Below are 27,914 nucleotides of genomic sequence, written 5' to 3'. Positions count from 1 at the left end.
TGTTCAAACCAATCCTCCTCTGGGTGTAAACGAGGATTTGAATGAGGATTTCTTACTGTTTGGAGAACCAGCTTCACATTTTCATTTACTACCACGGCTTATAGATTTTAACATCAGCAAGTTTATTTTTTACTTCACAAGCAGTATAATCACTAATGACAATACATGCAAGATTAAAGAACCAGACCTTCAATTTAGAAAAAAACAAAACGACCACCACCAACAGGAAAAAAAACCCAGCAACTATATGAACAAAATGGAAGTAATTTCAGAAGCTAGTAAGGCACTACTGCAAATGTCTGTACCTCTTGGACAGCCTGAAAAGGACTCCTGCCCCATGTTCTTCTCCAATGTTAGAATAAAACCTTCCTTCAGATGTTTAACATTTCGATGTAGATAAATGAATTTATGGATCTATGCAAGGAAGATAGCTGTTGGTGTAGCTGTATGCTGTAGCACAGGACAGAGGAGAAATAGCAGCTAGAGGGAGCCTGGCATTTAGGAAATGCAAGGTCATTTGGCAGCAGGCAAGCTTCAGTCATTGGAAATAAGCATTTCTGATATTCTTAAATCAGTTTTTCAGCTTCCAGGTAGCACATGTGGTTTGATGACTACAGTGAGACATTTCTTGCTTGTGATAGGCAAATTTGCAATTTGCACTGGTGATCCATAAGCAACAAAATAATGTAAAACAGTTTGTAACAGTGCTTGGCAAAGTGCTATGCCTACCCCCAAGGAGAGAATGTGAGATGTATTATGGTGCTTTGGAGCAGGGAGCAGAATCTACACATCCCAGATCTTCTGTGGCTCTAAGCAAGTGTCACCATCTTACTAGTGCTGTGCTTTTCAAGCTTAACACGTTTTGTGCCACTAAATCCTGGGCAAGTTTTCCTGTGTGTGTGTGCCTGAGCTGCTGAGAAGTTGCTTGGAGAGTGCTGAGAGCATGAGCATCCCTGCTGCTGATTCTTTGGGATGGCTGATGGAACTTGGTGCATGTGTTTACATGAACTTCTCAAGATCTCTCTGATTAGAGCTAAAATTGCCTCCTGATTTATTGGAGCTGATGGCCCTTAAGCAAAGACTATTAGTCTGCTGAAAGACTCCCATTTGACATAAGTGGGCTCTAGATCAGGCTTCATGTCATTAAACAGCTATATTTCCTGAATCTAGGAGATGAATGCACTGGATTCTTGAAATGATATTTGAATTAAGCATTATGAGCCTGATGGAGGAAGTAATGGGCGATATTCTGTAATGTAAGCTATAGGGGAAATTGGAATAGAAGATGATAATGGTTCCAGAGGGCCTCAGTGGTTATTAATTTCATCATCTTTCTTCCCTGTGTCACCTCTCTGAGTCAGAAAGTGCTGGTGAGAGAGGCCACAAAACTGGGACAAATATCAGTTACTTTGCAACCAGCTTGGTGAATCCTTTTTTGAAAGGAACCAGTTGAAGTATTATTTACGGGGAAAAGACCACCACCAACAATCACAAAAGCACTTTAAAGTCTTAAAGCCTGTTGTAAAATGATTTGAAAAGTGCTTAGACAAAAAGTATATGTAGGATACAGAATGATTATAAGAGTTTGGTGTAGCAGTGTGAATATAAGAGTTTTCTCAAAAAATGGAAACTATAGTGTGGAAGTCTTCATATATAAAAATGCATTTTTCCCTGGAGGCTGAAGTAAATAATGCTTGCTTGTGAATTTCATAGTTTGAAATACTAAATTTGAAGAATCAAAAAGAAATTTCAGGTAACATTTTAACATAGATCTGCTTGAAATGATGCCACATTTTGCTTCTCTCTTCTATAAAAAGCAATAATAATCTGATGATCCAAGTGACTGAAGTCTGGAGTTGTTCAAAGTGGTACTGAGCTGTATTATCCATGACTGTTTTCTGCCCCACTGAAGCTTGAGGCTGTCTGATCTGTTGTCACATTTATGCGTGGTGGCAAATGGATGTCAGGAGGTCTAAACTGCCACAGTTTATAAATTCTTTTTAGCATTTATGAAATGCTTAACATATACAAAACAGTCTCCTTAATATGCAGAAAATCTCCTTGGCACTCTCACAAGCCTTCCCATCATCCCCTTGTGTCAATGCCTTCCTGCAGTACCAACCTAGGCAGTGATCTGCTGTAAGTCTTGCAGATGGCCTTTCTTGAGCAGGGAAGAGGTTCTGGGCTGTTTGTTTTTTGGAGAGATGAGGAAGAGAACATAGGGCAGTATGGTAAACCCAGCTACCTTTTTCCTTCCATGGAGAGTCACCCATTTTTTCCTCTGCACATTTCTCTTGTGAAACCTATTCAGCAGCAGAGACCAGGAGGAAGCAGGAGAGAAATCTGACTGTTTAGCAAAACAGGAGTGGAAGCAATATCTTTTTCAGGTAAAAGTTAGTTCTTGATTTTTTGCAGTCTTAACCCTAAAACAAGTACATCTCTGAGAAGGCTAATCTTGTCAGTTAACTTGGTGGTAGAAAGACTTTCCTGAGTAGAAATTCTAATCTTGCATTCTGCTCATGAATAACAAAGGCTGCAGTACAGAGAAAATTAGAGGTGAACTCGTTTTTCTTTATTCTTGATTATAGAGTTCAGTGCTTGCACTGCTCCCTTTGCTGAAAGAACCCTGTAATCACCTTCTGCACTTCCTTTTTATGCTCACCCACTATTCAATTAAGAATTCATTAAACTGCACACCTGCAGTGCCTTTACCCTGAACCGTAGTTTTTAACCCCCTACGTCTATGTGATTGTTACACAGCCTGTGCATTGCTTGACTTCAACCAAGTAAAAATCGCAGAAAAAATAATTTGCAAAGATAAAACTTCTGTCTTTTTTTAAGCCAGTTCACAAACAAGAAGTGATAGGGTTTTTGTGAGCACTAAGCACTAGAAGTGTAGGACAGGTGAGGGCAATAATGGTGAATAACCAGAGTGCAGTGAAGCTCCCTCTTGAGCAAGAAAGACAGAAAAGAGGCCCGATGAACTGCTGCATTCCTTATGTTGGATGTAACTTGCAAGAGGCATTTTTTATGCTTTTGTCTCATGTCCCTTCTAGACGTGTGAACTCACTTGCTAAGCTTTGGTAGCACTGTTTTGATTTTTGGTATATTTGGGAGGGTTCTGTTGCTAGTAGTCTGAGGTTGGATACTTTTCATACTGTTTTGGCAAAAGTTTAGTAAAGAGGGTGTTGCCTGTATGCTGTTAGTTCTCAGTTGTGTTCAAGGCATAGCGTAGATACACAGGGTTCACTGGGAAGACAGGCATACTTCATATGTCTGTGTTGTTCTCTAGCTGTGAAGTTCCGTACTTTGTTAATGATTACTTTTGATTTGCTGGTGTGGCAAAAGAGACAGGAGGAACAGTGAAGCAACAGATATGAACAGTATGTGTCAGTGCTGAATGATGCCTGCATGTGAGCTCTAGCATTTGAGGGTTTTTTTTCTTACGCACTTTCTTAAATTTATTTCATTCTGAGTCTAGCATGTAATGCACCCAGGGCAAGGGTTTATACGTTTTCTTTTCCCAAATCTTTACTTTTACAGTAAGATCCCAATGCAAAAAAAAAATACCTGTTTTGCTTTGATGATGATTTAGCATCTTAAGAATGATATTTACCCTGGGCGTTTTTACAGTCTACTTTAAGAAGTTTGTTTTTCTGTCTACAGTGAATAAATTTTATGTGGCACTGCTAGAGACCCATTTGAGCATCTCCTCCTCTACAGCTGTAAATGACAGCAGAGGCTGAGGGGCGGCAGGAGTGCAGAAAGGAAGAGGAGGTGATTGTGGGTTTTTAGTGTTTGAGACAGTGCAGAAGGAGTAGAAAGATGAGGATCCCAGAAGGGGGAGGGTGGAAGTGCTTCAGAAACGTGGGGGAATGAAAGAGAAAGGAAGACACGGTAGCAGCAGCTCAGGAGTGTAAGTGGGGGAGTTCAGCCCTGTACTGCAGGTTTCCTCTTAGGAGGTTTAGCTACAAACAAGCTGACAACCCTACAGCAAAAGAGTCTGGGAGACCAGGAGGAATGCTGAAACCCAGCAAACTTCCCAATAGCACTCTTTCTCTTACAATAATGTGCATGTTCAGTGTCAGCCCCAGCAGGGAGTCTTGCAGCATGTGGCAGGACCAGTGTGCAGAAGAGGCTTTGGGGATGCATGCAGGGCTGAGCCATGCTTAGAGTGAGCTGCTGGCAGTTGGACACAGCAGTCTTGTCAGTGCACGTGTGCTGCCATTGTGGAGCCTGCTGCTGGGTGAATGCCACCTGCTGTCAAGGGGCAGTGATGCCTCACTTGTGGCTTAAGATTGATACTGTAAGTGGTTCCAGTGCTTTCCTTTACCAAAGCTAACTATACTGCAGATGTATGTGGCACAGAATAATAATAATCCTTCCCACTATTCTCTTTGGCTTCTAGCCTTCACAAGGTGTAGTAGATGAATAGATCCCCTCTGAGAACTGATGTTATGACAAATACTTCAGACTTACCAGGAGCTCTGAAACATGGTTATTTTGTATAGTTTGGAAGAAAAATGCCTTATGTGTAAGTGAAAGCTACATGAAAGAAGACAGTAGGAAAAAAAATCAGCCTAATGTTCTGTCTAAATGAGCTTTTATCAAGGACGTGCAAACACATAACTGTTGGTTTGATTGCAGTTCACAGTCAGGAAAACCTGTGTGCTTGCTGGGCTCCATCAGGAACACCTGTTAGCAGGAGGAATTCCTCCCTGCTGAAGCTGAGACCTTTTTCCCAAAAGGGAGATACTAGTGAGTGTTTCCCTTGGCTATTGCTGGAGCCTTCAAACTTCAAAGCATCAAAAGGAATCCTAACAGACTTGTGACGTGCGGTACTAACACACAACACAGCAGCAAGGGAACCAAACCAGAAACACGAGATCGTCCAAAGAGATGGGAGAAACAGGATTGTACTAAACCAAAACCACAGTGGAAATCAACTCTTTGTATCCCAGATGTTGATTTGGGAACATGATCATAGAGTATGGAAATAAATACTGCTGGCATGTATTCTTTGTATTTGTTATATTTACATATGCATGATATTATTACTCTTGTTGCTGAGTAGGATTTGGGAAGGGTCAACAGAGCTTGATGCCATGAATCAGTTATGCATATTCCCTTAAATTAAGGATTATAAATCTTGTCATGCTTTCCAGCCACGTAAAATTTGCCAACCATTGGTAGAACAACCTGAAGATTACTTTTTGATCATTTGACAGTTTATTTGCAATTGTTCTCTTCTATCCCATTGGTTGTTCATTCTACTGGCTCAGAGATGTATTTGTTGAAATAAAGCTCTTATGCCTTGATAGCACGGACAACATAGAGCAGAATGGATGTTGCTTACACAAGTAATAACTGCAAAATACCCATTGACTTAAAATATGTGTGACTTGTGCAGAAACTTTAAAGCACTGAAGGTGGCCTAAACCAATTTTCTCTGCCTACTGAAAATGACAAAGCTTTTAAGTATGTTATCTTTGGATCCTATTAATGCTAAATATACATTCCCTGTTTATTTGTCTTTGGGAGAAATTAATAATGTTAGTTCGGGCTCTGGGATACAGGTTAAGGGAGAAAAGGAAGATGGAGAATTTCAAGAGGCATGAGTAAACCATCTGGTAGCAAAGAAGTTTATGGACACTTATTCCGTTTCATAGCACTTTTTGTATGCAGATCTGTCGCACCGAGAAATTACACAAGCTCATGGAAGATGTTACAGAAAATGTGCAGTCAAGAGATGACCTTCTCTGGGACATCCAAAAGTTACTGAGTAGGTCTTTATAACAATACTTAAGATGTTTTTATTTGTAAGCACATTTGTGATAGTGCAAAGCCAGATTCACTTAGAACGTTCAGAGTTGCATTAGAAGCTAAGATACTTGTATCAAGGAAGGATTTTTATTGAGCAATAAAAACATATTGAAATACATGCTCTTAATGCTGTCTGAGTTATGATTATCAGATCTATATCTTTATTCAATTATTTTGGTCACACTGAGCAACATTTATGTCATAGCACAACAGCTGTGTTCATTGGCATGCTCTGACTGCAGTCTTTGATGATTGTGTTTCTTGTTTGCTCAGCTTTCTCCTTAGTGGATGATGCTATTTATTCTCATACTGAAAATTCAAGTTGGCTTTGTATCACTCGGTGTGACATTTTGATATTTTCCCCTAAGATGTGACTAACAGTGAGATAATTCAGGAAAAGCAAAATCTAGGATGTTGCTTGGTGAACAAGTTGTGCTTGTAAATGCAAAGTGAAGACTGCTCCTGATTTCTTTATTGTGCTTCTCTGTGTGACAGCATCCTGCATCTTGTTCATACACAACTGCTGCCCTGTTCACTGCTCATGCTGAACAGCAGTTACAGTAATGTCAGTATTTTCATTCGCTTGGGAAGGAGTTCTTGATTTATTCACATTACACGTACTCAGAAATGGAGCAAGTACTGTCCTCCATAAATGACTGCTACCTTAATTGCCAGTCTACTGATGACAGGCAAATTCAGGTGCAGATGTTTACACTGGACTCTGCTGAACCTGTTCAATCTTGGTTCATAGAACAAATTTGTAATCAATGCAAAAAAAAGGAGAAACTACTTTATAAAGACTGAATGCATATTGAATTTATGCATCCTATACAACATGCAATTCATAAAATGTTAAAAAGGAATATCTATGTCACTGTTCTGAATTCTGTACTGGAATTACTTTGTCCTTGAAAAGCTTGGTAAGGGCCGTCTCCCACAGAGGCTGAGTAATAACTAGCTTTAAAAAAGGATTAGCACATGTGGAGTTTCATAGAGTGTGGTCTAATCCTGATTATGACTTTTAGGTTCCATCAAAGTGTAAAAGAAGATGGGAAGTGAATCAGAAACCTCCTGAGGTAATATCAAAGTTGTTGTAGTAACAGGAATATTTGAGAGGACAAATAAGGCTGTTGAATATTGAAACACATTTTCCATTGTAAGTTGACATAACTTTTTAATTGCACTCATAAAAGGTGCAGCATAACAAATGAGTTATTAAGGTCCCAGAAGCAGCTGTTGTCTGTGAACAATCAGCTTCTGCTAGCTATTGCATCGTTTTCATGGCTAACTGGAGGCTTTTATAGCTCTAAGCAAAGTAAAACCTTCTGGGTCTTTGCTGAAGCTGCATGCCCCGACTCTGTTCAATCCAAATGAAATCGTGCTACAGGAGATGTGGACTTTTCAACTTCTCCTATGGGTGATGTGGTCTCTTTGACTCCCCACAGAGGGATGAACCCCACAGTTTCCTAGCTTTACTGTGCTGGAGAAGAAACTGATATCCACTTGTGAAACAGGTGCCCCTGATATGGGGGACTCCAGGTTCGGTATGTCCACTATCTGTGTAGCTGTGTCCTCCTATAGAGGTGGTGGTTCAGTGGGGAGGGCAAGGGTACCTACTGCTTGACTTGAGGCCTCACCCTTCTGTACATCCCCAAAGGCCTCAGAAAAATGTTATAGCTCCACTTTGGACAGGTTATCTTTGTGATACATTGCTGCTGTTAGTCCAGCGTGATTTCCTGCTGTCATTCAAAGAGCCGCAAGCTAACAGTGCTGTCATTGCACTGCTGTGGAAAACAGATATTTCTGCTGACCAGCAGCCTCTGTAAAGGCAGCTAAGTAGAGACCTGTCCACTGATCATCAGCCTGTTGTGCTTACAGGTTGTCCAGTGGCCTGGTCTGATGGGGCAAAGAACAAATTTCTCTGTTGCCTATGGTTCTGTGAGACAGCTCCAGACAGCCACTTAGTGGGATTTCTGTGGGAGAGTACTCACTCTACCTGCTTTAGAAGAAGCTATATTATCCTGGATAGGGTGCCATGCTCAAGCACTGTTTGAGTACATTTGCTAATGATTAGCTATCACTATTATGGCACTGGCATAGTTTGTTCCCACATCTTTCAAGTAGCTGCTGTTACTTCAGCACCTTCTCAAAAAGGTCAAGAAATCTGTAAGGCCAATTCATAAACCTGGTGGGGGATCCAACTTCTTTAGGAGTAGAAGTTCTTATGATGGCAAAATTCTGAAAAGTAATGAACTAATAAATTTATTGTGGTTACAACCAGTTGCAGCCACAGCACAAAGAGTAGAAGCTTGTGGGGAATTTAATTCTGTGTGTTCATGCACAAAGAGCATATACTTTAACAGGACACAGATATGTAATAGAGTGGGAATTGTAGTTATAATTGTTTGTGCTTACTGAGAAGTTACGGAATCAGTGTATACAGTACTTGATCATCTAAGCTATTGATTTCGTTTCTCAGTTTTAACTATATTTACATTGGATGCAGGGTTCAGCACATGAAATTCTTCATTGCTTTTTGTATTTCACAATATGACAAAAATCTTACCTGAAAATAGAAATCAAAGATAAAATTCAGGCAATTTGCATCTGCACTGTCTTCAGAAAGGCTACACGTGTCTAGTCAAGAAGCAAACTTTCTGCCATGTTTTTAAGATTTGATCTTTTATCTGTAGTGAAAATATTTTTTCTGTAGTGTAAGAGATTATTTCATTTCAACCAAAAAGTTATCACAAGGCCGCAAAAATGATTGACACTTCGCAGTATCTGTCTTTGCAGCTTATTTAAGTCAAAATTCAAATGCTCCTTTGATCTGAATGCCTCTTTTTGGATTTGTATAAACACATGCAAATGGGCCTTCTTCCTTATTACAAACTGTACGTTTTCCTGTCTTATTCAAGGTCATTCTTCTTTCAAGGTAGCCTTTAAAAAACTTTCATCAAATATCTTGTTTTGTTTGCAGGTAAAAATTTATCTGAGACATTATAATAAAAAAATATTTTGAAGTGTTTTTATTGTGTTTTTTTCCTTCTCTTTTTGAGGATTTTCAGTGGTTTCCTCTATGATTACTGGTTAAGTCTTCTGGAAACCGGATCCATATGCTGTTACATTCCCTAACAAAGTTATCCTAATTCAAGCTGAGAGAGATAGTTAAGCAGAAATGGTTGTGCGTTGTCAGTGCCCAATCCTTAAACCTGCGGTCTTAATAGCGGTCTGCCTCTGGAAGGAAAGCATTATCTCATTTCTTCCTCAAAGTTTGAAATTCTTCTCTTTGTCTATCCTTATGTTTCCCAACACTCACTGGTCAGCTCCCTTTCATTTTAACTGTTGATTATTACACTATGTGCCCTTGTTGTGGAGAAATATAAAACTATAGCAGGTTATTTGCCTACGTTTTGTAGTGACACAATCCATCTCTTTTAGAACACAGCACTGCCTGTGCTGTAATATCTAGGTAGGACAGTGAGCAAATGTGTGGCATTGCAGGGAAGTAGGACAACAGCATAGGAATTGAAGATGTTATTCAGCTGCTTGCCAGCAGCCTCTTGAGTTAACAACAGTCTGGTAGTCGTGGGTTAGTCGGGGTTTCTGATCGTGGATCTCTGGCCTGGTTTGTCTCATCAGCAAGTCCTGGGCAGCCCACAGATGCTTCTGGTATGGAATGTACATGCCTAGCAAGAAATCAGTCTTTCTGTTCTGTCCTAGCTAATGCAGGATACAGAGGTGAGCTGGCAGTAGGATGGGAGGGCTGTGTGTCTCCTTGCAGGTAGGAGGGAGCAGCTCCTTCGTGTGAGGGCTTGTGTGCCTCCGCAGAGCGTATGGAGACAGGATGCGCAATTTAAAAATATGAAATGCTGAAAATGTGGAGAGTGACTAACATATACATTTAAAACTTTATTTTAATTCTGTTATCACAGGTATATCTTATGGTGTACTTCCATATGTGTGCTACCTGCCTATGACCTAAATTTACTGTTCTACCTTCCACATAATTAATGAAATGTCTGAGTACGAAGTCAAGTCATATTACTGAAGCTACAAATGTTGTTATTAACATGTTATCTAATTTGCATAATGAAATCAGATGGCTTTAGAATATTTAAGCATTTTTATTTTAGATGTAATTGTCATTGTGTCTTTAATTATTAACTCAAAAAAAAGTTACAAGAATAATACGTATGAACTTTTTGGAATGATTGATTTAAATAAAAAAGCCAGAGGAAATTAAATGTCTTGAACTGATGTGATCTGGCATCAATGAAGGACAATAATGGTTTTAAAACTCATTATTTTTAGCCTTAAGCTTATTTCTAGCACTGATGTTAAAGTAGGAAATAAGTTTAAAGTATAAATATAAATGTGCCCTGTGTTAGACTTATGGAAGGTCTCTATGTGCAGATGATTGAGTGATCTTGAAAATAGTGTAGGAACCAGGTAATTTTTACTTAAATGTGCTTTAACAACCCAGCTGGGGCTAAGAATTGGACTTAGTCTGAAAATATAGATATTATAAAAGTAATCTTTACATGTAAATGTGGTAATTAAATAAGAAAGTATTTGACTTAATGCACAGCTATTTGTACTCAATTTTCAGCTGTAAAGCATATTTTTGCACACATTGTGCTCTGCCTTATCAGCTCTTGATTGTAACATCTTTCAAAAATGTCTTCTAGCTCTAAGTGGACTGCAGCAGATCTACTGAGGTCTGACCCCTCAGGAAGTTGCAGATAATTTATAGGCAGAATTGTCCTGCCTTTGTCTGGAGCATCTTCCAAAAGGCACTGAAAGAACATAATTAAAAACCTGGTGACCCTACTGAAATCAGACAAAAACCTCATTTCAGTCAGGTTTTAGGAGCCTCAGCTCACTCAAGCACCAGCTTGAATGAACTGCACTGTTCATAACCAAGCTTCTTGCAGTACTGTGGAAACTGACTTAAGTAAATGTTGTAAAAAAGGACTCTCAGATTCTGATAGGAAATGATTTTAAGTAAATAGCATTGGCTTGAGAGGAAATGCCCTACCAAAGCCTACTCAAACAAAGTCCTGCAGCACTGGCCATAGATACAGTTTTGGAGTGTGAACACTTGTATTGCTAAGGGCCTGCCATAAAATGGTAACTGAACAGAATAAAAAAGTGTGGGCAAAATGCTGAGGTGAAGAATGCCTGCAGCAAATGACAAATTCTGCGGTTCTCTAATTAGGAGAACTGTATCCAGTGGTAGTCTAAATCCGCTGATGTAAAGCTGACTTACCATATCTTAGTATTTTTATCTTTTGTATTTTTCTGTGAGCGTGTTTCCAGTAGGTGCTTCATAGGCCCTGCAGAGGATAAGCTGCCAGATTTAATTTCCTGTGCTTTGCTACCAGGTCTCACAGCAGAACTTGTGTGTTCTAGGGCTGAAGATCACCTAGAATCATGCATTTCTCTTTTCCTTCCAGTAAATGCTGTGCTGCATTTGGAGAAGTTTTAGGTTGCTGACCTAAAGGGAAGATTTCCATGTGCACTGAGATTCAGGACAGAAGAGACTTGCAGCAACCTTCTGAGAATCTGCAGTTCCTGCACAGAAAAAGCTGCAAAGGCAAGCAGGGATCGGACCCAGCCGAACTTCCCAGGTACTAAAGAAGCAAACTTCCTAGGGAGCACAGAACAAACCTCATGCAGTTTGCTGCAAGCCAGAAGGCAGAGCTGTTAAACCTGTGAAGTAAGAACATATCGTGATAAAGAAATCAGTTCTGAAGCATTATTCAGTCAGAGCCCCAATCACTCTGAGAGTAAAATGTACCTCTTGCTTTTCTGGTCTACTTAAATAGCAGAAAGCCAGCCTGTACTCTCAATGGGCATGGATGACTATTTTATCTGGGTTTGGACTGAAGGTTTAGTTTGGAGCTGAGAAATACTTGTCAGTGGAAGTTTTTATTGAAATTGCTAACTTTCCTTAAAGGTTATGACTCAGTAGAAAAATATTTCATGAAATCAGTGTATTCCCAAGAAAAATCTTTCAAGAAAAGTTCTTGTTCAGCTCTACTTCTGTTCCATACAGCATAAGAGGGTGTTTTTTTTTTTTTTTTTTTTTTTTCCAAGATAAGCATTTTTATATTCCAAGCTGTTGAAATTAATAGTCCTTTGACTGTTGTACCTTACGGTTTCTTCAGTTTTTACAGGTAGCTATTTTAGAAGCTCAAAATCCATTAAATACGGATGGAACAGCTGCTATAGTGAATGTACCCCTTGATGCAAGCAGCATAAAACCTGAGGAGGTCTGGAAACTGAAAACTTACCTTACTTTGAGGTGTTGGAAACCCAGTGGGAGAACCCCACATAGGTGCTGTTAACAGCCTGTTCTAAAAAATACAGTCCATAAAGTGAGGCTTATAGAAAGTGTTCAGGCATATGTTTTCAAAGGCAAAAATTAGATAGGGAGATTGAACTTTGTATTTGCTTATGGTGAAGAAAAGAACAAACTATTATTAGCAAAGATCTGGGCTGGAACTAGAATGTAATCCTCTCAGCTGCATTTTCCTACTCAACTGATCTTCAGAAGCCAGCAGTTGCAGTGTGGGGAACGCAACATTAGGAACATTCCTTTCTCCACTCAAAATCTATTACTTAGGCAATTAAGTACAAGCAAAATGCAGAAAAAAAAAAATGGGTCTCAAAGTGTCTGCCTTTTAATACTCATTTATATGAACTGGAACTTTTCTCTACTTGTAAAGCTAATATCTTTACTACTTCACGTCACGTCACTCCCATATACAAGAAGGGGAGCAGGGAGGACCCGGGGAACTACAGGCCGGTGAGTCTCACCTCCGTGCCTGGGAAGATCATGGAACGGATCCTCCTGGACAACATGCTCGATCACATAAAGAATGAGAATGTGATCCGAGACAGCCAGCACGGCTTCACCAAAGGAAGGTCATGCCTAACTAATCTTGTGGCCTTCTATGATGGAGTGACGGCATTGGTGGACGAAGGGAAGGCGACTGATGTCATTTACCTGGACCTGAGCAAGGCCTTTGACATGGTCCCCCACCACATCCTCATCTCCAAATTGGAGGGAAGTGGATTTGATGGGTGGACGACCCGATGGGTAAGAAACTGGTTGAAAGGCCGCAGACAGAGGGTGGTGGTCAATGGCTCTATGTCCAGGTGGAGGCCGGTAACAAGTGGTGTCCCCCAAGGGTCTGTCTTGGGACCGGTGCTCTTTAACATCTTTATTAATGACATCGATGAGGGAATTGAGTGCACCCTCAGCAAGTTTGCTGACGACACCAAGCTGAGTGGTGCGGTTGATACGGTGGAAGGAAGGGATGCCATTCAGAGGGACCTCGACAGGCTGGAGGGCTGGGCTCGGGTGAACCTAATGAGGTTCAACACGGCAAAGTGCAAGGTTTTGCATTTGGGCCGGTAGAACCCCAGGCACCCGTACAGGCTGGGAGGAGCGGTCCTTGAGAGCAGCTCGGCAGAGAAGGACCTGGGGGTCCTGATGGACGAGAGACTGAACATGAGCCAGCAGTGCGCTCTGGCAGCTCGAAAGGCAAATGGGATCCTGGGCTCCATCAGGAGAGGGGTGGTCAGCAGGGACAGGGAGGTGATTGTCCCTCTCTACTCGGCTCTTGTAAGGCCCCATCTGGAGTACTGTGTCCAGGTGTGGAGCCCTCAGTACAAGAAAGACATTGAGATTTTGGAAAGGGTCCAGAGGAGGGCGACTAAGATGATCAGGGGGCTGGAGCACCTCCCCTATGAGGACAGGCTGAGGGAGTTGGGCTTGTTCAGCCTGGAGAAGAGAAGGCTGCGGGGTGACCTCATTGCAGCCTATCAATACCTGAAGGGAACCTACACCCAGGAGGGGAGTAAACTCTTCAAAAGGGCTGACAACAGCAGGACTAGGGGAAATGGATCCAAGTTGAAGGAGGGAAGATTTAGGTTGGATGTTAGGGGGAAGTTCTATACAAGGAGAGTGGTTAGGCCCTGGAACGGGCTGCCCAGGGAGGTTGTGGATGCCCCGTCCTTGGATGTGTTTAAGGCCAGGTTGGACAGGGTCCTGGGCAACCTGATCTGAATGTGTGTGTTTGGTGGCCCTGCTAGGCAGGGGGGTTGGAACTACATGATCCTTGAGGTCCCTTCCAACCCGGGTGATTCTGTGATTCTGTGATTCTGTGATGTGGAGGGGTGTCCTGCCTATGGCAGGGCATTGGAACTAGATGAGCTTTAAGGTTCCTCCCAGCCTAAACCATTCTATGACTTTATGATACTTGCCTTTAAGTATTTAATGCTGACTCTAGTGCATTTCATAAAATGTGCTGAAAACAAAAACAAGGAAGAAATGGATGGCAATAACAGCACAAAGTGACAAAGATTATTGCTTCAGTCTCTTTTTTTCCATTTAAAACGGCATCTCATACAATGTGGATAAAGATGGGTGGTCTTCACATGGATCACCATCAAAATTTTCAACTACAGCTTCTCAGTGTTTCTCCCTAGGTACAGACTGGCTTGCATTAATCACCGAAGAATGACATTAACTCTGTTCAGCATTTCTTCAGAAATTTGAAGCAGAAAAGATGTCTTGCATTGTGCTGTTGACAGATGTTCCAGTATGAAACATTTGAGAAGGGTCCAAAAATGATTCACCCACAACTTAGAAGGCAAGAAGCTTGTGGTATTATGAAACCTGTCAAGGTGATATACTAACAACAGTACTGTGATTGAAATGAGATTTTTCAGTCATCTGGACAAGGAGAATTTTCCCAGAACTGTTGTTTTGCTTTAAGACACACACATAAATATTTTTGCGTTTGTTTTTTTGAAAAGCAGCAACAACAAAATTACTATTGAATAGTCATTGATTCCTCAGAGAATTAAGAGAAAAGAGGGAAAAAAAAAAAAAGAGATTGTGGAAAGGTTGCTGTGGAAACAAGAAAAGGAACAGTTAAAAACATCTTTGAGGTGATAGGTCAAGAAACTTAGATTGAAAATCTGCTGTGTTAATTATAACCAAAGGAACTTAGGGACATATTCATGCCTTTGTTTTTTTTTTTTCCTTGTGTGGAAAAGTTCAAGATTAAATACAGCATCTGCTTTGTTAAATGCATATATTTTCCATAAAATTGTAGATGGCTTTATGCCAATGAAGCAAAACTGATGAACAAAATAATTCTTTAATTGAGAAAAACTAATGAAGAAATTAGAAATTGTGGTAGCAAGGATATACTGGATTAAAGAAAATGGTTCATTTTCTTGCTGCTCACAGTGTGTGCTCTGCAAAGAGGTATTGATTTGCGTGGTCAAGTACATCAGCAAATGTGTGAGGAGTGCCTCATGAAAAAATGTGTATCTGTGTATCAGGTGTATCTGCTCTCTGCAGTTTGTTGAATGGGATGTCTAGTAGCAGAAAAATTTATTGTGGCTCCCAAGGATGCAATGCCGTATAGGGATATTTTGTGTTGGCAATGCTGAAATCCATATTAGAAGTTCCAGCAGGATACGTCATGTGTTCCTTTTTATAAACCCTGGCTGATGTGCTACAGCAAGATCACCAATAAGTGGTAGAAGGAGAAAGGCAGGCAATTCATAACATCTCTGCTCAAGTAGTGCCATATGAGAGCTGCAAGCACGAGTTCTAGTGTGGCAGGATTTATGGCCCATTACGTACTCTGATTGTTTTGTGCTTTTTCTTTTGCAGAGCATAGTTATTGCTGAATCTGATGTCAAGTTTGTATTTTGGATCTTGGTCATGCTGTGTTTTGAAGGATTTTCAAAGATGTGTTGAAGGATGTAGGGATGTAATAGAACTGTCCTATGGGAAGCCTACTTCTAGGAAAGGGCCAGTATGCAGGCATAAAGAAGATAGACCGCTATTTCCCCACAGAATATCTTCATTCTTCACTTGTATTGTTACTGTATTTGTAGACAGATAAGCCTGATGGAAAATTAACATGCTGTTATGTGCTCTGGAATGTAAAAAACAAAAAACAAAAAAAAACCAAAAACAAACAAACAAAAAAACCCAGGTAGACATGAGCATAGTTGATATTGTTCTTCGAAGAAGTGATATTCTTACTACTGCTCCCAGGGGTATGTTCCTCAGAGGCTGCGAATAAAGGATGGCTCCTGGCAGTCAGCTGGCTTCCTCAAACACAATGAGCAAAATATCAAATGGATGCATTTTGCTTTATACAATTAGGAAAAATGATGTTCAGGAAGGAGAAGCATTAATGAAATTCAGAGTTCTGAGATGGACTTTTTCGAGGCAGTTTTTAAATGCCTGCATGCCAGTCCTCTACCTGCAGTCCTTTGCACAAGACGTTGTTTTGGTAATGAGATGAGACTTATTACGAGACTGAAATTAATTTCTCTTTGTTAAATTTATCTGTGTAGAGCAGTTATAAAATTGCTTACAGCAATCAAGATCCTGGTGGCTTGCCAGCTTTTTAACAGATAAGCAGTTTTGAAATAATTATTTTCCAATAGTGTCATTGAAGTTGAGAAGGTTTTTGTTCCTCCTACTCTTTCTGCTTTCTTTTTAATTAAATATTGGGAAGGGGGGGAAGATATGCTTCTAAAAATGTGTAATGAACAGGCCGTGAATACCAAGTATGAATATTGTACTTATTTCTCCTTTCAAGCATTCCCATGAGACACTGCAAAACTTAGCACAACTTCTGTACTCTTCTGTTTTACAAAATAAATTTTTGGTGGTATTATTTAAGGCATGCTGTAACTCATCAATAGTCCTGTTAGGTAATCTGTCCATGCGTGATGCAAAAATACTTGCACGCATCTTTGTATTTAGCTGTGAAAGTACCTCAGTGCTCTAAAGTTATGCAGAAACTGAAATTATGGAAAACTAATTAATGGACATGCTAAAACGCATTTCACACCTCTAATCAAATGCCTGTACCTAAATGCAAATTTACTGTGCAAATAGAAAGGAAAATGAGGAGCATATTTATCTCCCTTCGGGGTTATCTGATTTTTGTAGCAGCACTTGAACCTAGTTGCAGTGTGGGGCATGCAGGGCACAGTGAGCCTGGAGGGGCTGCAGGCCACTTGCTCAGGGGGGTGCTGTGGGGCTGAAGGAGGACACCAGGACTGGATTTCCTCCTGGCAGCTGTTAGCCAGTCTGGAAAGAGTCATAGAGTGCCTCCCTGTGCAGGACATGACGGTGCAGGCAGGGGACAGAGGGGCAGAAGAGATGCTTGCAAAGGCGAAGGCACAAGTATTGCTCTGATGATGAGAGCTGTTCCCCCAGAAAGGGCAGGGCACGACTACATGACTACATGCATGGCAGTGGGAGAGCAGCACTCACTGCTGCTCTTGGTTAGGCAGAGAGTGCTTTTCGCTCTGGGTGGAAAGAAGCATGAAAAAAAAGAGATAGATTAAGATATTTAAGATATAATATGCAAGAAGATCTGTGGTACATGTTTCCCAGACCAGCAGGAGGTGTGAGTGGACTGCAAATCACTTGTTTGGATTTATGAGAGTGCAGTCACTGCAAATTAAACCTTGCTCATATCTACAGGTTGTTACTTTCCAAGTTCAGTGACACACCTACTATATTTCTTGTTTTTTTTTTTTTTTTTCCTCTTCTGCATGAAAAAAGAGAATTATTGATTAGTTAGAAAAAAAACCTGGACAGACTGTCATTTTCTAAACCTTCAAACTTTCTAAAATATATCCTCAAAGACATGAATAAAAGGTTTTTATGAGAGGAACAGAATTGTGGGAAATGGACTATATTGATCAGTGAAACTGGGTGGGAATGAAATGAATTTACTATCTTTATTCATTTTTTTTCTTAAGAATGATTTTGGTATATTTGCAATGCAATAGCTTTTATAAGCAATGACAAAGCATAATAGCTAACAAAATGTTAATAGAAAGAAACATGATTTAGGTATTGTATTATAGATGCAAGTATATGGAAGCACCTATTCTTTGTCTTTTTCATTTCTCTTACAGAGACAACAGTGACAGGCTTTTCTATCTAACGGCCCTAAAACTCCAGGAAAGAGATATCTTTGTAAATCCCTCACCGTGTTATCAAAAATCAACATTTCTCAACCCTGTGAAGACACAGATGTGCCAGAAATACTGAATGGACCAGAAAAGCCAGAGCAGGCACCAGCCAGCCTGCAGTGGTTTTTGACCATTTTTAAACAGATTGGTAAATTTATTAATTTATTCAACTACCGGATTAAAGCTAGGTGCAGTCAGAGGTCCCTGAGACTATATGCATGTGTATTCTTATTCTTATTCTTCCTTGGTGCTCCCTAAGCTAAACAATCAGACCTACCCTGTGTCCTTCAAAAAACACTGTTAACCCGAAATAGAAACTCCAGAGCAGCGGATTAGAAACTTCAAAGCAATCCCTCATTTTCTTTTTTTTTTTTTTCCCCCTGTATTCAGGTATCCCTTTGGGATTTAGTTGTCATTGTGTATTAGCCGTAATAAAATTCATACATCTCGGTTTTTTTCAAGGAGAATTAACCTGCATTGAAATGATCCTGCCAGTTCCAAATAGCTATGTGGTCAGATGAGAACATACCTTTCCCACTGACACTCTTTGTTCTCCCTGTTGCTACTCTCAGCAGATACACATTGTGGTGAAACAGCTGTAAGGAACAAGCTGAGGGCTGGCTCTTAATGCATTTAGTTTATAGAGATGCGTTTTTTGGCATTTGATTGAGGATCTTCTAATTTTACAGCTGATGTGAAGCTACAGTCTTCTTGCTATGGCAAAGAACGAGAAGGAAGGAAGTGCAGGCAGGTGATGAGAAATGTCCTGAGAAGTCACTGGCATTGCCTTCTGCATGGCTTCACAGATGTTGTGAGGGATTTCTCAATGACAGCAGGGGAGTGGTGCTAGCAGTGCAGGATGCCTTTGTCTTGAGAGGAAGCAGGGGAGGAAAAGTATCACTGTTAAGATGCAGGTCATAGAGGGAGTTTGTGTGGAGCTGGGAGACATAGGGGGCATTTATGAGAAGGGGATGCTGGTAGTGGTGGAGGGGTCTGTTGAGCACTCAGTAGGGCTTCGGACTCAAATTTGGCATAAAAAAGGGCAGCACAGGAAACAAGCTGGGGTAGACCTGAGCAGGTAACAGTGGTGATGATAGTTCTTATGTTATCTGAGTAAGTTAGGCTGCAGAAATTGCCTTCTGGAAAATAAATTTCCAGGCACACTAGAGAAGTTTTAAGGTGGACAATACACCGTGAGTAGGACTTTTACCAAAATCTCCTCTTGGCTTCAGTGTGCTGTTTGCCCACTGGCAAAGTGCAGCATGAGAGAAATTGCATATGGGTGCCCTGGAGGGCTTGCAGTAGTGTCCAATCCTTGTGTGCTCCTATAGTTGCCTTGGCTTGGGAAGTCAGCAGGAGTGCTAAGGCTATGAGATACGCTGTTTCTGGCAGGCTGCATCTCTTTGTTGATCACTTCATTAGCCAGAGCAATAAAAACAAGCAGGAAAGCAGACGTAGGCAGTTAGGCTTTGGCCTGACCATAAGACTTTCTCAGCTGTAAGAATAATTTCAGAAGAGCAGACTAAGGGAAATAGTTTGCTTAATAACTTACAGCATCTCATCAGCCACATATCATACAACACAATTTTATGAACTGTTGCACTTTGACTGGATATAAATGGATTGTAACTGATAAGCCATAAAAAAATAATAGCTACTTTTAAGATTTCTAGAAGAATAAAAAACATTGCAGTAATGAAAAAGCTGACATTTTCAAGATTGATAAAACAACAGAAAAATGTATTAGTGGAACAGCTATGTATATTCTTGCAGTATAACAGACCTATCATCAGAAGATAGCAAATGTAACAGGGTGAAAGTAATCAAAAACTCAGGAAATTGAAAGTGGGAGCATGCAAATCTGTTAAGAGATTGAAGAACGTATTATCTGAAACTACCTGAAAACTAGTACTTGGGCAGATTTGCATTTCCAGATGCTATTAGTTTGGTCATTGTGTGAGGCTGTTCAAAATCATCTACTGCAGGCTTACATGTTGAGAGCGAAAATCTGAACCTGTGCTCTTTTATTGGGATTTGCTGTGTGGCGTATTTAATTGGCCATTTTCCATTCAAGCTAAATCGAAGTTTTATAAACCTCGAAGTCATTTCATTTTCATGAATTCCATCCTCCTCTGCCCTCTCAGAAAGGGTGTAACCATTTGCTTGTGACAGAAAGTATCAAAGGGGAAGTCAAACAATGTGTGGTCTAATCAATATCCGTAAGTGAATGTCATTGAGTAATTGAACAGCATCCTCCAAGGAATTTTTCTTTGCAACCTGTTACTGTAATGAGTCAGCATAGCAGAACTGGTCTAGACAGAAGATTAAAGGCCTCTGGTAAAAATGAGCCTTTTTCAAATGTGGATTCAGGAAATACTGGAACAGAGCACTATTTTTGTCCTTAATTAGATGCAGCTTTCTTTCTAAATCAGCACCAGTATTTTCTTAAATTAAGAAATGCAGTAAACACTAGAATTACTGATGACATTATGTAACTGTACCATGGCTAGTTATCTCTATGCCCCTCTTATTTTTGAAGACTTGTTTACTGAGGTCAACAGTAAAATTCCATTAATAATTAAATACTTAATTTTCTTTAAGGAGAAAAAGTAAGATAAACACAATTTTCTTAGGTAATTTGTGATTATAAATGGAATGACTTGTTTAAAATCAATGTTGATAAATAATGTATAGCATTCTTTTTCAGTTACCCTATAAATATAAAGCTGATTGAAAAAAAACAGAAAATATACTAAGGGCAATATATCTGCAAGCAGTGATAAGATTTGTGTGTATGTTCCACTTTATATGAAATTGATTTTATCCTGCCACAGGCAAAGGAAGGATTGTATCAATCAACCAAACATATGCGCTAGCAGCGGAACACTTAACTGCAACCTTCCCCTGACTCACTGTGGCTCAGGGTCCCTCCCTCTTGTCAGGGCCTTCTGACTCTCCTTTGCCATGAGTACTGTTCTGCACAGCTTTGCACAATAAGGACCTACATTTCACAACTATTCTTTTGAGCAGCTCCTTCTACATTTTATGTATCCCACAAAGCACTTTTTTGCTGCTCAGAAGCAGTCTGTGTGCATGTCATGTGCAAGAGCACTTTGTGTACCTGAGACAGTAACTGGGCTGCTATGTTTCTGTTGGTAGACGGTGCTGAGAGGGAAAGAAACTTAGAGCAGGTAGAGGGGGAAATTTTAGTGCTATGGCATGCAGCTAAATGAAGTTCTCCAATCTTCATAGTCCCTGAAGTCTGTATCACCAAGGTTATTAAGGTCAAAATTCTCAGCTGATGAAAATAAGGACAGACCAAATACAGTTTATTCGTTCAGAGTTTTGACCTCATGTGGCTGAAATAACTTTTAGTTGTTGCAGTAGGCCTAACAGATTGTGTGAATCTGATCAGTACTTCCTTTTGTTGTGTCTACACCCACCTTACTCCCCACATCAAAGAACTGTATATAAGAAAGAAACTGAACAGAAAATTGGGTAAACATTTTTGATCTGGTGCATATGCACAGCTGCTGTTATTGCACCCGATTCTGTTAGTTGCATCAATATAAACCTAAATGCAAGAAAATCTGTTTCTGATTGATGCTGATGAGCAGCATCTGTAAAACAATCAGAGCTATAGAAGAAGTGGAAAGTTGCAGGTGACAGATTTTGAGGCAAAGTGCAGCTCATCTCCTGGAACATGCAGCAACATTTCTGAGAGAAAATTAAATAAATACTCTTCTTTTTGCAGATAATCTGTGCTTACAGTTGAAGGTGTATGATATTGTTTTTAAGATGAAGGGTTTTTTGTTTTTCTTTTGAGAAGGAATTAAAAGCTAGAAAATGTGATTGAGCCTGAGGTGCTCAGCACTGTGGGCCTGTTTTCAGCTGTGAAAGTTTGTTAGGGACTGAGAGAGTAACATCTCTGAACCAATGAAGGTGAATGAAGCATGGAGTGGCGCCTCATGGATGAAGAGGGAGTTTGTGTTTTGGGTACAGTGATCCAGAGGACAAGAGAAGGTGAAGTATTAAAGTAAGATCTGAAACCAGCAGTACTATTGAGAGCTGCTAAACACTGCAGTATTCAGGGAGGGCAATAGATTGTATAAGGTAATGACCAGATTTACAGACTTAAAAAGTGGAAAAATGCACTTAGGTAAAAGCAAGCAATAAGTTCCTGGACAGGTATGTACATACATTATGAACAAGAGAGAATGAGGTTGGGAACACTGCATGGGAGCCTGCTATAAAATGAGTTTCTCTGACCTGGAAACCTTCTGGAAGTGACATTAAGATTAATTATGTGAATGCTCTGGGCTGTTTTATGAAAAAATTCCAGCCCAAATTGTCAAACGCTCACTCCAGAAATCACTTTAGACATGGAGTGCCCCAAAATCTTGTCAGCTTGTGAATTTTGGAAGTGCCAGACAGTGCTGTGTGTGTGTGTACTCGGGTGATCATATGGGGATTTGCCTGTGAAGTGCATTAACTGAAAAGAAGGCTATGCAGACAAAAGAGTGTATAGAGACAGCAGAGTGATCTGTGCTTTCACAATATGGTTGTAAAATGAAACAGGATGGATTCACACCCCTTCTAGGGCTAACAATGGATTCTCTTCCTGTTCTCTGATTTTTTGACTTACACTTTTATGTTGGACAACAATCTTGAGAAAGTGAACATATGAGAACTAACAACCTTATGCCTTTGCTGGATGCTCGGAAGATGTTGTCAGTGTTCTGAAGAGGAACAGCATATGGTATAAAATAATAAAAGAGCAGTTCCAGAATGACTCTAATGTCACTGACAGTAAGCAAGGTGAGCAAAGCCACTGATTGTTCGTAGCAGGCAGCGAGTAACTCAAGCTGTAAGCAGTCAGTCTTGTAATCAGTGCAGATGGATTATTTAGATTAGAGGCAAAGCTCTCTGCTGGAGATTGGGTTTAGTGAGCATTCATTTTGGTGAGCCAGAGAGTAGTAGTGTATAGTATTGCACAGATAGAAATCAAACAAGCAAGTAAAGCTTTTAGACACGAAGATTCAGAGGCTGGAAGCAGATTGCCAGGAGATAGTGTCGTAAGAATATGATATTATCTTATTGGAATAACCTTGCATTGGTTAATCAGTTTTGTTAGAGCTAGCAAAATATTGTATCTTATTTCCAAATTTTATACATATTTTTTTCTTTTTAAGAAGTTGTTTATCAACTAATGCTTGCTCATTTATTTCTTGACTTGGAATATTCTCCAGTGTTTTTCCTATCTTTAAGTCCTGTATTTTCAGCCAGTGGAATTATGGCTAGAGCCTGGTTCTTACCAATACATGAAAGCAGGTCCAGTTAATGTCCCAAAGTATTGTATTACTGATTTGGATCATTTTTTATTTATCTTCTCCTGATTTATTTTAATTGAAAGCTCTCAAGAGCAACTGTTTTTCTTAAGTACTAGTTATAAGATAATTCTTAATCATTATTACTAATCATATTGCTTTCAAGCATGAAATTTCTCAGCATCTCCACAAAGATGTCAGTAGGGGGGTTACAGCATGAATACTGCCTAAAGTAGAGCACTTCTGTGGTTTCCATTTTTCAAAGTGTAAACTGAAGTTAAAACAAAATTTATATCTTTTCTGGCATTACACTTCTTTCACTTTGCCTTTACATGAGATAACAATGGCCCCAAACCTCACGTACTCTGAGAATGTCTGACTCATCCTTTTATTTTGTTTGCTTCTCTTACACTGTCTTGATGACCTGCATTTCTTTCAAGTGGAAGAAGGAAAAAAACCCAGATGCTGTTACCAAACAGAGCAGAAAGTCACAGAGGATTGCCAAGGGAAATTCTCAAAGAGAAAGAGGACAGGAATACCCGTTCTTTGCTTCTCTGAAAGATCAACTATGTTACTTTACAAAGGGTTCTATCACCAGCTGACTACTGATAATAAAGTTATTCCGGTGAAATAATGTTATGCTAAGAGTCACCTCCTCCAAAGAGAAGTGGGGAGGAAGAATATTTTCTCATCCACTACCCTGGAGGCAAACAAAAAAATAAGATGTTCTGAAATGTCTTCTATAGAAATGGGAAGGAGAGTACATATATATTTACATAATGGCAGTGACTTATTGCAGAACAGTATTTTGTCTATGTGGAATTGCAGTTCTGAAGGACTTTCTGTGTCCAGTTGGCATCTCACTGAGGGTATCAGTACTTCCCTCCTTTAAGGATGCTCTAGAAGAAAGGCATATTTTCAGGAAAAATGAGGCTTTAGTCTATAAGTCCTTGTGCATGCTTTTTGCTAATATGATCTTTGTCTCCCTTGGGTCTTACTTTCAAAATACTCCTTTACAGTAGTTAGGCTATCATTGCAGGCTAACAGAGGAGAAAGAGAAATAAGATTAATTGTACCCCTGGCAGAATTTCCTATTTCCTCAATTAGTACAAACAGTAGGAGAATCAGCAGCTATCTTGGTTCTCAGGTTCTGACATTATGGGTACAAAGTAGTCATGACCATTTCAGTTGTCTCAGAGGTGTGCTCCTTGCAGAAGCTATTTGCTTTATTCCTGCCCACGTGTTCTGCAGCATCAGCTCCGTTCAAGTGGATTGCCGGACCGAATGAAAAAGCACATTCTCTTCTCTTCCCCAGACAATATCGGTAGAAGGTCACTGAAATTTAAGAGTTCTAGGTAGATTTGGGCTGAAGCAAAAAAAGCATGGCCAGCACATTGAGGGTGATGATTCTGCCCATCTACTCTGTGCTGGTGAGGCCTCATCTGGAGAACTGTGTCCAGATATGGAGTCTTCAGGGAACATACAGAAGGACCTGTTGGAGCATGTCAAGAAGAGGGCCACAAAAATGTTCCAAGGGATGGAACACCTCTCTTATGTGGACAGGTTGAGAGAGCTGGGGCTGTTCAACCTGGAGAAGAGTAAAGCTTTGAGGCGACCTGATAGCGGCCTTTCAATATCTACAGGGGAGCTACAGGTAAGAAGGGGACAGACTCTTTTAGCAGGATCTATTGTGAAAGAACAAGGGGAAATGATTTTGTCTTAATGATGTAGATTTAGGTTAGATGAAAGGAAAAAAGTCTTTTACAGTGAGGGTGGTAAAGCGCTGGAAGAGGTTGACCAGAGATGTGGTTGATGCCCTGTCCCTGGAGATTTTCAAGGTGAGTCTGGATCAGGCCCTGGGCAGCCTGATCTAGCTGTGGTGTCCTTGTTCATTGCAGGGAAGTTGGACTAGGTGACTTTTAAAGGTCCCTTTCAAATCTAAGAATTCTATGATTCTATTTCCTCAAATTTATTTCCTGCTCAGTTCTTCCTGTTTCAGATGCTTTTCATGGACAGTGTCAGAATCTTTGACCTTCATCATCCTGTCAGCAAAACCAGTTAGTCTAAATGTGAATTAAGGTGGGTAAACTGGAAGGTTTTTGAATCTTTCTTTTATAAGAAGATGGATATGAAAGAGCACAAGTATATTTTTCATTTTAGCAAAACATCTTTAAAGTAGAATTGATGAAATTGATTTTTCATATATGTATGTATATTTTTTAAATCAGTGAATGTACTTCACTGTGTGGAATTTTTGTTTATTTTAGAGTGGTCTGTAGTCCAGAGAGAAATTTACTGTTCAACTGCAGAAAACACTAACCAATGTCTCATGTGAGTGTCAAAAAAACAATTAGATATAAAAGGCAATGTCACAGCATCCTAGGATATATCTTAGGATTCCATATTCCGCATAGGGAATTCTCCCTTGACTTGAGGATTAGTTAGCAGTTGAATATTTCTCTTACTGAAAAATCAGGGAGGGAAGAATCCCATCTATGTGGTACACAACAGTGCATGTGGTACACAACAGTGCATGTGGAGTTTGTTCCTGTTGAGATTTTCAACGTGAGTATTGCTTTGTCTTAACTGACACTTCACTGCAATATCAGTCAAAGGAGTGAACTTTGGATTCTAATCTCCACTTGGAAAAAAAAAAAGGTGGTTGTTTTAGTACTGGAGTGAGATGACTGAGGTGAGCTAGCTGGTTTCTGATATAGTCCTATGTCTCTTTTCAGCTAGGAGTAAACTACATTTTTAACAGAGGAGTGGATCTGTAACAAGAGTGACAAGTTTGAAAAAATGTCTATACAGATTATTGTGAAGAACTGAGTTCTCATTAGACTGAATTTCAAGTGAACTGCCCTCTTCCTCTGCATCTTTACTGTCTTATGTGAAATCTTAACAAATTCCAAAGTATGTGATTTTGCTTAAAGCAAGGAAGAAGTTATTTGAAAACAGTTTAGCTCTGACTGTATTTTGGAGACATTCCAGAGTAAGTCTTGTGCATTGGTATTTATAGACATAAACTAGGAAATAACCCACAGTGATGCAACAAGTAGCCTGTAAAACATGGGTGGATAAAATGTCCTCAGGTAGCTAAGAAGCTGGCAAGAGGATCTTTGGATTACTGTATTATATTTCTTATACATAGGAACTGGGGGGCTATCACATAAAGTTTAGGAAATCCTACAAAACTGGAATCACTGGCTAGTGCATCACTAAGAGATGTAGCAAAGAACAGGTGTTCAAAGTGGGCTGTCACTTGCTCTGTGTTTCTGTGAAGTAGTCACAAATTATTAAATAGGCTAAAGCTGCATTTGCTGAAGGCAAGAAAAAGTAAAATTAGAAATTGCTTAAAATGACATTTCAGCCAACTAAAACATTTTCTTATAAGGACTCCGTCAGTTTTACCTTCCCATTTTACTTTCTGTAGGCTGAACTTAGTTGAAATGTTTTGTGTCGTAAGTAAAGCTCACTTGTTTCTCAATGGTACAAACCTCTTAGGAAGCAAAAGAAATTCTGAAATAATGTGACATGGGTATGACTAATATATGCTATTAAAATCTGATTTCTCTGGGGGAAAAATGTTCAGTGTGAACTGTAGAATAAGTGTGTATGACTTAAAAGCCTGCAACGAGAAACTGAAACTGAGTTTCATACCATTCGGCAGTGAAAACTTGCAAAAGAACTTGTCTTCTTAAGATGGATCCCAAAAATAAAATTAAAATCTCATTTAAAATAGTAGAATATTGCAGCAGGAAGGCATATGAATGCCAGATTGACAATAATAAGAAAGACTCCTGAAGGAAATGACAGATAAAGTTTTATGAAAAAAGTGTAGTAGCATGCAATACCAGATAATCTATATGGTATGTGACTAGTCTAATAAAACCACTGAGAGGGGAAAGCAAAATTATATAAAATTACATAAAATTTCCACGTTTGTCATACTTTAAAAAATAGTGAATAAAATGAGACAAAAATGCGAGTCAAGCAATAGTTTTACCAGAGACTAAGAAATGGCAGGAGGAATGCTGTGTTCATTAAAATTACCCAAACCATTCACTCTTCCATATGCTGTGGAATCATGATCATCTGATCTTGCTGTTCATTTAGTACATCTTGATTTCTTGCCATTGCTTAACAAAATAAGCTTTCAAAAAAACTTACAAAATGAGAACTAGGTGGTGATCAGGGTATTTTGCTGTACTGATTTGACTGTGGAAAACAGTAAGAGCTTTCTCTGAGCAACCTGGACAACCCCATATCTTTAGGTGTGAGCAGAGTCCCTCTAAGGTCACTTGAGGAGGAGGAGGAAGTTGAAAGCAGAAAGTAGCCTCATGATCACAGACACTGGTTCTCACGGGGAACTTCAGCCACCCTGATATTTCTGGAAGAGCAACACTGCCAGCATGCATTCTCCAGGAGGTTCCTGCAATGTGGTGAACATAATTTTCTGACACAGGTGATGGAGAACTGGTGTACTGCAGGACCTTGGTCTTTTAAATAGAGAAAGACTGCTTGGGAATGTGTAGACTGGGGACAACCTTGGATGCAGTGACCATGCAGTGACCATGGAGTTTGGGATCTTACATGGAAGAAGCAAAGCAATAAGTAAGATTGTAACCCTGAACTTCAGGGGAGCCAACTTTGACCTCTTCAAGGTTGCATTTGGAGGTGTTCCATGGTTTAGAGCATTGGAAATGAAGGGGGCCTGAGAGATTG

Source organism: Centrocercus urophasianus, unplaced genomic scaffold, assembly GCF_019232065.1.
Source record: "Centrocercus urophasianus isolate 14NV4802_14NV808 unplaced genomic scaffold, USGS_Curo_1.0 seq_17, whole genome shotgun sequence".
NCBI classification, from domain to species: Eukaryota; Metazoa; Chordata; class Aves; order Galliformes; family Phasianidae; genus Centrocercus; species Centrocercus urophasianus.
Note: the sequence above shows the minus strand (reverse complement) of the source record.